This window comes from Odocoileus virginianus, chromosome 14, assembly GCF_023699985.2.
Source record: "Odocoileus virginianus isolate 20LAN1187 ecotype Illinois chromosome 14, Ovbor_1.2, whole genome shotgun sequence".
NCBI lineage: Eukaryota > Metazoa > Chordata > Mammalia > Artiodactyla > Cervidae > Odocoileus > Odocoileus virginianus.
The window spans coordinates 39,905,682-39,916,525 of record NC_069687.1 but is presented as its reverse complement, the minus strand read 5'-3'; the positions used below and the strand labels follow the sequence as shown (position 1 = coordinate 39,916,525).

Sequence of the window (10,844 nt, the reverse complement as noted above, 5' to 3'; positions counted from 1 at the left end):
TTAGGAAATTTTTGTTTGTTTGTTTGTTTGTACCTGCTTGTGCTTTTGGATCGTCAGTCTCTGAAACTCTCAGTCTGAGATATATGAGGAAAAGAAAATCTAGGGAAGTATCATTATCTCTTCTTTGGGTCCCAAATTTCTAGCCATTCTGCCTTTTTTTATCTTCCAGAGGCTATCTATGTTCATTTTATGAATAATATTAAGGGTTGTTTAGTAATGCTTAGGAAAGAATAGGAAAAGTATATTTATTGCCTTCCTGGGATCAAAAGTCAGAAGAGATTTTTTTGTTGTTAAATATTTTGTATCACATGCAATTTTAAGTGTATATGAAGAATTCAGAAACTGCTAATTTATCTATTGGTACATTGAAATCAATACATAAAACAAGTTAGACATACAGTAAACTATCATTTAATATGTAGATCTGGGATAAATGCATTGAGAGATAGTTTGGTAAACGTTGGGCTTCAAACAAAAATAGTCACAGTCATGCTGTTACAGAGTTAGCGATATAGCAAATTATACTCTGAGGTGCCCTTTATATCAGTGTTTTAAAATAGTGGTTATCATGATTTTTAAGTTCATAAATATTAGGTTTTTCCACTACTGAATCCATACCTTTCTGCCAAACTGCAGAATCCTTCCCCATACCCTGAGGAAAATTTATTAAGTGACAGTTCTTATTAAGGTAACTGCATTCTATCCTCAGAAAAGCTATTTAGGGAAAAGAAAGAGCTTTGCCAAGGTGTCCAGCAAAAATTTGTTCCTGTAATTTTATGTGGGACAAGCATTTGGTGCCTAGGTCACATTAAGATTTATTTTAAACTCTCAAAATAAATAAATAAACTCTCAGAATGACTGGGAGGGAATTTTGACATTTCAGTGTTCACTTAGATAAGATAAACATTGCATTACCAGGAAAAACTTTAATAATACTTTATATTTGTGGATATATTTGGAAGCTTCCATTATGTTTTTAAAATGAATTCTGCTCTTACACTTGTCATTCTAAAAAGTGAGCTGCCTCATAAATTTCTTTGATTTCTATAAAATTACTTAACAAATGTTTATATTCTATGATAGCATTTAAAAGAAAGACAGCAGTAAAAAATAAACAAAAATTTGTCAGAGAGAATTACTTCCTAACTATGTTCAAAAAATGGTATTGTGAGATTTAGCCTGCAATAAAAAAAATCCAAGTTCTTTATCTAAAAGTGTCTCATGTTGACCTGTGATCTATGAAGGATGAAAGTATAACACAACAGAAAAGGAGAGGATCAGATTTTGAGCCACAGCTCCTTAACCAACATCTTTTAACGTGTGTTACATATTTATGATATAATGTCCCACTGAGTTCTTACAAGGGGCTGAGACTGTTCTAGTTTACATTTAAAAAGTCAAGTGTAAGCTTTTTTGGTACTTAACATATGGAATAAATCCCTGTTAAGTATCATAAATTTAATTGCACTATTGTGCAATCATTTGGTTCATAAATGATTATTTAATAGTAATGTAGTGTATGGCCTTAGCTCAAGAACAGTGGAGCAATTTGATTTTTTATAACTTGTAGAGAGGCTGCAGGACAGATATTGATATGCTGTATAATGTGTATCTAGTGAAAAAATAAACTCTCTTCTCACATTTATTGATCTGAACCTCTCAAAAATCCCTCAAGTGAAGATGTCTGTGCATATTTACTTCTCAATTAGAGAGGATGCTTTTGAGATGTATACAAAGGTAAAGATGACTCAATAACTGGGATGTCAGTAAACACTCTAGGCTGTAGCCCTAGATGTCATTATTCCAGAGTTCCTTTACTCTAGCACAAATCATTTAAATTTACCATAACCCAGTCTCCTCATCCACAAAATACAGAAGTTGCCCTGGATTGGTAGTGTATATGTCATGGTCTTTGGAGCCCTAAATTTCACAGAAGTGGGTCGCGGGGCTGCCTCAGCATACTGGGGCTTTGGGCTTCCTCCCTTCACCAAGGAAGTCTTAATTCTGTCTGGCTGTAAATCAAGATTTTCTATAAAATTTAATCTGAAAAATAAGTTCTACTTTAAAAAACAAGTTTGTAGATCCCTGTACAAGATTCTCAAAGAAAGGCAATGCCAAAGAATGTTCAGACTGCTGCACAATTGCACTCATCTCACATGCCAGCAAAGTAATGCTCAAAATTCTCCAAGCCAGGTTTCAACAGTACGTGAACCGTGAACTTCAAGATGTTCAAGCTGGATTGAGAAAAGGCAGAGGAGCCAGAGATCAGATTGTCAACATCTGTTGGATCATCAAAAAAGCAAGAGAGTTCCAGAAAAACATTTACATTCTGCTTTATTGACTATGCCAAAAACTTTGACTGCATGGATCACAGCAAACTGGAAAATTCTTCAAGAGATGGGAATACCAGACCACCTGATCTGTCTCCTGAGAAATCTGTATGCAGGTCAAGAAGCAACAGTTAGAAATGGACATAGCATAACAGACTGGTTCCAAATCAGGAAAGGAATACGACAAGGCTGTATATTGTCACCCTGTTTATTTAACATATATGCGGACTACATCACGTAAAATGCCAGGCTGGATGAAGTACAAGTTGGAATCAAGATTGCCGGGAGGAATATCAATAACCTCAGATATGCAGATGATACCACCCTTATGGCAGAAAGCAAAGAACTAAAGAGCCTCCTGATGAAGTGAAAGAGGAGATTGAAAAAGTTGGCTTAAAACTCAACATTCAGAAAACTAAGATCATGGCATCTGGTCCCATTACTTCATGGCAAATAGATGGGAAAACAATGGAAGCAGTGTGAGACTTTATTTTGGGGGGCTCCAAAATCACTGCAGGTGGTGACTACAGCCATGAAATTAAAAGACACTTGCTCCTTGGAAGAAAAGTTATGACCAACCTAGAGATATTAAAAAGTAGAGATATTACTTTGCCAACAAAGGTCCATTTAGTCAAAGTGATGGTTTTTCCAGTGGTCATGTATGGATGTGAGAGTTGAACTATAAAGAAAGCTGAGCACCGAAGTATTGATGCTTTCGAACTGTGGTGTTGGAGAAGACTCTTGAGAGTCTCTAGGACTGCAAGGAGATCCAACCAGTCCATCCTAAAGGAAATCAGCCCGAATATTCATTGAAAGGACTGACGCTGAAGCTGAAGCTCCAATATTTTGGCCACCGGACATGAAGAACTGACTCATTTGAAAAGGCCCTGGTGATGGGAAAGATTAAAGGCGGGAGGAGAAGGGAATGACAGAGAAAGATGGTTGGATGGCATCAACTCGATAATGAGTTTGAGTAAGCGTCAGGAGTTTGTGATGGACAGGGAGGCCTGCCATGCTGCAGCCCATTGGGTAATAAAGAGTCAGACACGACTGAGAGACTGAACTGAACTGTACAAGATTCTCTCTGGTTCTTCCTTGCTGTGTAGGTTATGATTTACCAAGATTTCAGAAGGAGATACTGGTAAGGTCCCAGAATAAAATCCTATATCAGAACTAAGAGTCTAGATTTTTTTTATTGTACATTTAGAATTGTGAAACTAAAGATTTTGTTTGCTTTTTCATTTTGGTCTTTATGTAACAGGAAAAAGATAGTGGTCCATGTGCTGTCCCCTTAAAATGCTTGGTAATTCCAGAGGCTGACCCTGATTCTCTATACTGAGTCATCATATATCAGAACCCTCTTCTCCAACTCTTGTTCTTCCCTAAGATAAACCAATCCCAAGTCTGCCCATAGCCTAGGTTGTCACTCCTTTCTGCACTTCCCTTTCATCAGTGTAACCCCCAACTCTGTGCCCAACTTTTCTCATTTTTTTGTTTGATTCTTCAAAGACTGGTTTAGAAGTTTAAAATCAGCATGAATCCTTCCTTTTCTATTTTTTTTTTCTTTTTATCATTCCTTTGTAACAATCCTACTTCTCTTTGAAGCAGTTTAGATGGTACTGATGAACTAAAGAACTGAAGAAAAGAAAATAATAAAAATGTATATTTCAAACTAATTTCTAACCACATCAGTGGCAACCTGAAGACTGCATTCTAGGTCAGAAAACAGGATTAGCAAACCAGAGTTTCAATGTAGCCTATTGATTTTTATTTGCTTAATAAACAGACACCTTGCTGTCCTCTGAGAGCATCAGATGAATAATGCATGGTTCTTGCCCTTGTGGATCTAACAATCCAGGATACTTTAGATACCACACAAAAGGTGTGCTTGGGGTAGAATGGTACTTCTGAGACATAGCATTTTACCTCGACTTCTTGAAAAGCATGTTGAAGGTAAGAACACTAAAGCCGTGTCTTGAAAGTTGAGAAAGATTTTGTCAGGTTAAGAAAGGAGAAAGGGCATTTCACCTCGAAGGAGTGGCAAGAAAAGAATATGTAGGATGAAAGAATGCTCTGGGCCAGTAACTAAGAGCAACTTTGTATGATTTGAACCGAAAATAGGATGTGAACAGAAAATACGATCCAGGAACAAGGGGGTAGCTTATGTGCTCATGATTTTTGATCAAGAAAGGTTTGGAGTGAAAATTACATGGCTGGATTTGTTTTTCAGGTAGTTTATCTGATTGTGTGAAAAATGAACTCCTGGAAGCAAGACTAAAGCCCTGCAGAGCTGATACCGGTGTGAACTGGAAGAGGGCTTAGGGGAGATGGACAGGAGGGGAGAGATTTGAGGAAAAACCCGCATTGGCAGGAGTCCAGAGAGGGTCTAGGAATTGTGCGGGCTCTCAGGGGTGCCATTCCCTGCCCCCATCACCACTACTGGCAAGAATGAATTAGAGGCCTTAGCTTTGCTCCTTGCAGGAAGTCCCCCCACCCCCAGCCCCCACTGGCCCGCCCCCTCCCAGCGCCGCTAGCGTCACCACCATTATCTCTGTTGACACCATCAGTAAAAATCTCATTATGCCCTTTATCCCCATTTGCATCAGTCACCACTAGAAGCCCAGGGACTCCCAGGTCATTCTTCATCCCCAGACTCTAATCCCCATCTGGCTCTTGGAGCGGCGAGCGTCTCTCCTTCCTTCTGGCACTTCCTGTGCTCTTTCCCCAAGACTAATTTTTTCTCCAAGCATTCCTGACATATTGTATATTTTATGTACTTATTTGATTGTCCCACTTCCTCACACCCCCAAACCTCCACCAGTGCACACACCAATATGTAAGCTTTACGATGACATCAATTTTTGTCTATTTATTCATGTTTCTTTCTCCAGTATTTAGGATAGAAGCTGGCACAATAAACATATGTGGAGTGAGCAGGTTTAAAAGGAAAAATATAACAAGGTTTGTCTATCAACTGTACTTCCAGGGTAGGGAAAAGAGACCAGTTGGCACTGATTTCAGGTTTGCTAAAATCAAAAGTAGTTTTCTTCTATATACTGTAATAATTTTGGTTTCTTTAGTTTTGCTTGGAGACCATTCCTGTATCACTGTGTAAACACTGTGCATTTTATTTGTTGCAACTGTTGAAATTTATTATTTTTCTTTGCAAAACATCACAGAAATTTAAGCATCACTATTTAAAGTACAAAAGTCTTAAGAAACGATTTCCTAGTACCACCTTCCAAAAATGTGGAAATAATTTGTGTGTTATGTATCCGGGCAAAGCTATGAAGATAAATCTGGCTAAACACTGCCTGGAACACTGGCATCAGAAAAGATGAGTAAAATGAAGGAAGAGGAAAAGAGTTTTGGGTTTGGGAAGAAAAAGTGAAGAGATTTTCTTTGGACACTTCTAAGGAAAGAATAGAGGGCAACAGAGGAAAACAGACAGATATGGAAGCACAAAAGAGTTAACAAGTGGTACTAAACTCTGCCTCAGCCAGGGATAAAAGATTCATATTCTGAGCCATATTCCATGCTATTTATTTTATTTTTCCATAAGAAATTACTTCATACCTGAATTTTAAAATATCCCTCTAATGCCCTTCAACACCATTTACATGCTGAATTTTACAATATACAAATGACCCAAACATACATATACATGATTTCTATGAAAGAGTTTACAGTTCAACCCCTGACTTATTTTGATCACTGCAGAAGCATTACATATAATTACAAATGACTCCAAGGGATTCTCCAGGCAAGAATACAGGAGCGGGCAACCTTTCCCATCTCCATGAGATCTTTCCAACGCAGGGATCGAACCCAGGTCTCCCTCATTGCAGGCAGATTCTTTACCTGTTTTACCTGATTCACCAGGGAAGCCCAAGAAAACTGGAGCAGGCAGCCATTCCTTCTGCTCAGGGGATTCCCCTCAGGGGATCTTCCTCCTGAGGCAGGGATCAAACCTAAGTCTCCCGTATTGCAGGCAGTTTCTTTACCATCTGCGCCACCAGGGAAGCTCTTGGATGACTACTAGCACCATGGAAAGATTTTAAAAATATATAGCCAGTTAGGAAAGGAAGCTAAATGGAAAAGTGAAAATGAAGTTCTCTTTTATTGTCACACACAATGCTTATATAACTTAGATATATTCTCATTTGATTATGGGAAATTATATTTCCCCAATTTTATAAGCAAGGATAAAGAATAAAGTTACTCAGCTAATAGGGAATGGAAATCTAACCCATGCTGTGTGACTGCAAATGGACTGTTCTTTGCATATATTGTGTACAATATCTCAAAAGCAAAAAAATAAGTTCTGTGTATGAAGTTCTGGAAGTCTCATACAAAATGAAGAACAGGACCATCACATTTGGATTGCCAGCCCGCCCATGCTTTGTGGGCATTTATAAAATTCTACTAAATTTGGCTCAGAGGCAATGTACATGCTACAAAGGAGCGGTTATTTTGTGAGTGTTTTGGGGAAAGAAGGAGAGAAAGCAAGAATGCATGGTGGGAGTGCAGACAAAGAGCAGCTTTTTAGTGAGCAGTGGTGACTAAGAAAGACCTCAAGCTTAGAAAAAGAGTGGGAGAAACAAAGCAATTTACAGGCTTAAGCTCAAGTGTAATAAAATGTAAAGGCTAGGAATTTCCACTCCATTTATTGTGCACAGATATTCTAAAAACATTATTTCATATTAGTGTATATACTTATTCAGTGGCAACAACATATTTATCCACAGCCTAAAATTAAAGAAGGAAAAAAATTTCATTCAAAAAGCACTTTTCCACTGGAAAAAAATAGTGGATAAATCACATAGGTATACCATTTCAGAGACTGGAATGACGCCTTTGAGATGTGCAGGAAAGGCATTACTAATCCTATTCTTCTATTAGACTGTACATTTAAAAGACTGACCTGTTTGTTATCTATTTTTGGCAAGGCATGGACCGGGGTCGCCTTGCAAGCTCCCCGATGCTGCCCGATGGTGATGTGCCCACGTGAGGAGTCGGAGATTTGGAGGGAGGTGCCAAGCTGGCTGGATGCTGTCATGCCTAAAGCACCAAAGGAAAAAGGGTAGGACAAGAAAAAATGTCATCCATCCTATAAGAGAGGTCCTCAAACAAACAAACAAAAATAAAATAAAAAGGAAAAATTGAAGAATGAAAGACATTGTGCCTCAACCTTATTGGTGAAAAACCACACTGGTTTCAAAATCATCTTGATCCCCATAAAGTAGGATATTGAAAGAGAGATGCTTGTAAATTAATTGAAAGGTATTTGCATCGATACAGCAGTGAGCTGGAGTGAATTGAGGTGCAGAATAGCATCAAGGAAATGACAGGGCCATGAGCACCGTTCCTGAGAGGTATTCATCAAGCAGACCTTGGAGGAGGATTGGGCACTGTACCAAGGCCGCGTCTTGTTGTTTAGTCGCTAAGTCATGTCTGACTCTTTGCAACTCCATGCACTCCAGAGCCCGCCAGCCTCCTCTGTCCATGGAATTCTTCAGGCAAGAATACTGGCGTTGAGTTGCCATTTCCTTCTCCAGGGGATCTTGCTGACCCAGGGAAGCAGGCAGGCAGATTCTTTACTGCTGAGCCTTTGGCCTCCGGATTCCAGACATTTTAAATGCAGATAATCTGGAAACTGTTGGGGAATGGGGTTTTGATCTGAGGAGTATTCTTGCCTGGAGATTTCTAAGGACAGTAAAGTCCATGGGGTTGCAGAGTCAGACACAACTGAGCAACTGACACTTTCAAATGAAAAAAATCTGTGCTAATGATGCAGTGCCCATGAGGTGCGAGAAGAAGCTGTTAAAGTTATAGACAGGGATTTAGGGGGAACTGGAACTGAAAGATGTGTCAATTCACACATACGAAGAAATGACTGCAGTGGCCTTATTGTCTTTACTTGAGTTGAAAATAAATAATTTGAGAATTTAGTTACATGAATTTTGATGGTGATAAATTATTGTCTTGATACATGAATTTGCTATTTAGTTTATTCTCTTATTTTCAGTTTCAAAAACAGTGTTATAATTTTTACTCAAAAATGAATGTTGGTTTTCATTGACGTCAGTTTATTAGAATAGGTGGAAGTGCTCTGCAAAATCCATTTAATCTGGATTTCTGGAGCTGGGAGAACAATATGAATGAGAGCAAAAAATGTTACAATGTTTTCCTCATGTTTTCTTAGAATCACCTATTCTCACATATTCGGGCAGAGGCAGGAACTGTTTTGCTGGAAAGTTAAGGTGGGTATTTCTTGAGTGATCAGTGATAGAAAAATTGCCTTTGATCCCTGGGTTTCGAAGATCCCCTAAAGAAGGAAATGGCAACTTACTCCAGTATTCTTGCCTGGAAAATTCCATGGACAGAGGAGACTGGCAGGCTATAGTCCATGGGGTCGCAGAGTCAGACATGACTTAGCAACTAAACAAAAACAAGAGAATAGAGTGATTTACAACATAAAGATATCAATCATTGAATAAATACCAGAAACAAGAGATACTAAGGCAAAGGCAGGCTTCTGCAGTGGAAGATGTAGAGAAAGTTTCATGAATATATATAGCAAAGAGTTGGACACAACTGAGTGACTAACACTTTTTTATGGTTTGAAATGACCTGGTTCCTTTGTGATTGTTATGAGAAGCTCAAAAGCATCTAAAGCATTATTTTTTTTGTTTAATGAATGGGAAGTAAGAAATGGAAATGGTTATTTTCCTGTAGTATAATAGTAGTGTACTGTGGTAAAAGTGGGGGTATTAAATACCATAAAGTAGATTTATTTCTAAAGAACAGAAGTTAACAATACAAGAATGTTTAAACGTGCTTTGTAAAAAAAAATTTTTTTTCCTTCCTTTACTTATGTACCACATCTTTCATTCTATGAATTAATGAGAAACATGGAGATGATGAAGGACAGGAGTATAGGTAAAAGTAGACTTTCATTCTGCATTTAATGTTTAATCTAGAAAAGAAAGGGTGAGTTAGTGTTATATTGTTTGATACCTATAACCAAGCAGTAGTCCTCCCACTGTGATAATTAAAAAAAATAAAAATTGTATATGAGGACTTATCTGGGCTTAGAGAAGCATAATGCCATGATCCATTGCATATGTGCTAAACTGCTTCAGTCATGTCTGACTCTTTGCAATCCTTTGGATTGTAGCCTGCCAGGTTCCTCTGTCCATTGGATTCTCCAGGCAAGAATACTGGAGGAGGTTGCCATGCCCTCCTCCAGGGGATCATTCCAGGGACTCTCTTATGTCTCCTGGCACCATAGTTAGGTGCCAGTAGCGCCACCTGGGAAGCCCCTTGATCCATCAGTAATAGTCAAAGACAGGGCTGAAAGGAGTCACTGGTTTGTTTGCTAAGTATTTGCCACTCTGACCTTGCACACTGCTGGTATTTAACAACTTGAAAATTTCATGGGGCGATCAGCTTTCTGCTCATCCAAAACAGAGTTTGAAAAAATTCACTTTTTAGATTTTGTTATATTGCTAACTACTAGTTTTCATGTTGTCTAAAGACTATGATTTTGGTGATGCAATAGAATGAGCAAACGAAAAAACAAACAGAGGATAATGATCTATCCTACTCGCCCTCTAGGATTTCTCTCCTTTTCTTCTTATGCCCCCCACCCTCCACATCTTCTTTGGTCTCTCTTCCTATCTGGATGGCATTATTTTAAAAATGTTCTCTGAAGCAGCTAAATTTGAACTGATATATGCAGTATAGCAGTTCCAAGTTTACCAGCAAACACTCGGCAGGAAGCTACCCTGCAGAAGTGCACTTCGGGTTACTGGCACCCACTGGGTTTTGGAAGGCTGCCTTTTCTTTTTCCTTGCTTAAATGATGCCACTTGAAAAGACAAATACCACTATAATTCCTGTTGAGTTGGGAGACCGGCCTTCATCTAGCACACTATGATTTCATGAAAGCATAAATCAGGCTCACATGATAAATCTCTGAGTCAGCTGTTCCTACTTTTGTATTGCATCTAATTAGAAGCATGAAACAAATGCTTGTCACAAATTCTGTCTCACTGAAAAATAAATAAATAAATACGAAGACAAAGACTTGGAAGATATGGCAATTGGAATGACAATAGGTAATTTTATCCAGAAGGGCCTCAGTCAGCTATCTAACATCCAGGAAATCAATTTAGCTAAAAGCAGATGAAATATGCTAGTCATGTTCGATGCTTAAAGGATTCAAATTAGCATCATGAAAATTTGTTAGGATAGATGGCTGTCAAATAAATCACAGATGCATCTAATGTCACAGGTATGCTAAGATAATAGCTCTCTGATTAGTGTTTTTCTCAGTTCATGATATAAGTGAGTATTGAAAATGTTTCTGTGTAATGAAAATTATGTCAGAACACAGGGAAATATGCAGTCACAAAGTGTAGCAAATTGCTTTGGAAGTATGAAGACTTCTTTAAATTGGACCAAGGAAAGAAAATATTCACTAGCCTAACAGTTGGGTGGGCTTCCCAAG

The 10,844-nt window shown here is 38.3% G+C and overlaps 1 pseudogene; it reads left to right on the top strand.

The window, feature by feature from the left end:
• Positions 1-7,387: 7,387 nt before the first annotated feature.
• Positions 7,388-8,282, top strand: LOC110128402 (translation machinery-associated protein 16 pseudogene; annotated as a pseudogene).
• The last annotated feature ends 2,562 nt before the right edge of the window (positions 8,283-10,844 follow it).